This window comes from Etheostoma spectabile, chromosome 6, assembly GCF_008692095.1.
Source record: "Etheostoma spectabile isolate EspeVRDwgs_2016 chromosome 6, UIUC_Espe_1.0, whole genome shotgun sequence".
NCBI lineage: Eukaryota > Metazoa > Chordata > Actinopteri > Perciformes > Percidae > Etheostoma > Etheostoma spectabile.
In genome coordinates this window covers 25066103-25068063 of record NC_045738.1, presented here as the reverse complement: position 1 = coordinate 25068063, position 1961 = coordinate 25066103, and the positions used below count along the sequence as shown (strand labels likewise).

Sequence of the window (1961 nt, the reverse complement as noted above, 5' to 3'; positions counted from 1 at the left end):
GGAAGAGCCCCAGTTCTCTTTATTTATTACCTTCACAATGTGTGTGTGTGTGCGTGCGTGTGTGCGTGCGTGTGTGTGTGTGTGTGCATGAGAAAGACAGTTAGCATTGAGTATAGCTAGGAACGCATGTGTGTGTTTGTGAACGGTACCTAAGATTTCAGGCTATCATTTGCAAATCAAATTTTGTTTACTTTTTATAAAGTTCCAATAACTCGTATATATCATTGTCACAGTATAAGCAACAGGACGATACTATTGTTTTGTGTTTTGTGTTTGTAACTAGCCTCCTATTTAAGAATGTATATTTGTATGTATGATATACTCATCTAGAAAACTATATAATGGACAATTTTAATATTGCTTCATCTTCTCACTGCTACACTGACACATAACTCAACCCACGCATACATGCAAAAACAAAGAAGAAAATCAATCCTAAAGTTAGTTTTCAATGTCTTCTCATTTGTGATTTTGCAGACAATAATAATAATATTAATAATAATAATAATGGAGGGCTAGCAGGTGGTGTAACACACCCTCTGGCAGCCATATTGGAGGTCCTTGGTTCTTTGGGAGCTAAGAGCAGCTGATGTTTCAGTCTTAAAGACATGGTTAATATGCACCCAGCTTAAAGGTGAACTGACTATTTAACGACTGTTTTTGTGCTAACATATGATCGTTTATTAGCTGACTGATTGGTACTTGTCAGGTGACTGTCACCATTTTGGTATCAACGGATAATTCCGACACTAAAGCCTGTATCTACAGTCGGAGGCAATAGACGTCAGTAGCTGGATCTTGGTGTTGGGTGTTTTTTGCCCTCAACGTCTCCTCTAAGGCAGCGCGGCAGTGGTTATGTTCAGGGCATAGACCGTATATTATTGATTATTATATGTGATATTAATATTAACGGTCTATGGTTCAGGGTTAGGTGCCAGGAAGGCGACGCTGGAGCCAAAAAACACCATTGAGCATTGGTCTTTGTCAGATATTTCTCTTTCTCTCCTTGTTTGCCAGCGTTAAAGTTGCACCTAAGAAAATGCATTATACACAGCCTTATTTTTGTAGTTTTGATCATCATGTCCCGAGAATATATTTTACTCACAAGCAGCATTGATTTAGGGACTGCATGAAGACTGCATAATTACAACTATGTGGAGTTAATGCACAAGTTCTTGAGATTTTGAGTGACACCCTTCTTTGCATAGGTTCGCAGAAACATTGACATATAACGTTGACTCCAGGTCTGGCCTCGCTGCCGTTTCCCCCAGTGGCCAACCTAGGTACTGCAACATAACCTAGCCAATCAGTCCCAAAACTCCCAGTTAGAGAGGACACGTCCTAAACATATTCTTTGTTAATCTGTACAATCATAACCCTGAAAGAATCAAGCAGGTCTGCCTGGCTGTACTATCCAAATTTTCCTCAAAACTTGACATTTTCAGCATGTAGCTCGCTAGCTCCAAGTTTTTTGTGGTCTCCTGAAGCAAAAGGGATTTTGAGAACGGCGACACACAGAGAGCAAAATATCCTGCGCGTGAGCCGAGCGCCAGATGTCAGGCTTTGTCCTGGAAATGTAGTCCTGTTGATCCAGCCCACCTGTGGTCTGAAAGACATTTTCCCCGCTAAACATGATCATGAATCTGTGAAACGGTGATAAGGTCAATAATTATTCTTTGTATTATGAGATTTTCAACTATGAGGCTAGAAAAGCTATTTTTATGCATGACATCCTTTTAGTGTGACGTCTCTGAGACTGGCCAATGGGCTTAAGGAAGCACACTATTGAGCAAGCACAACGGGCCACACCATACGCATGAACATATTTGCAATACAATGTAATGAATGATTATAGTGGACCTTTTAATATTTGCAATGCAACGTAAGGTTTTGTGAGTAAAATGTTATCATAATCCAAAAGAATGATGGCCAAATCTGCAAAAGCAAGACCCTGGTTAAAT

The 1961-nt window shown here is 39.9% G+C and overlaps 1 protein-coding gene across 1 annotated transcript in view; it reads left to right on the top strand.

Moving 5' to 3' along the window:
• cdk14 (cyclin dependent kinase 14) overlaps positions 1-1961 on the top strand; it is a 205066-nt gene extending 203105 nt beyond the window's left edge. The window contains 1 exon segment of the mRNA XM_032517690.1: positions 1-1961. This exon segment is cut by the window's left edge and continues 67 nt beyond it. The gene's annotated coding sequence lies outside the window, so the exon portion shown is untranslated.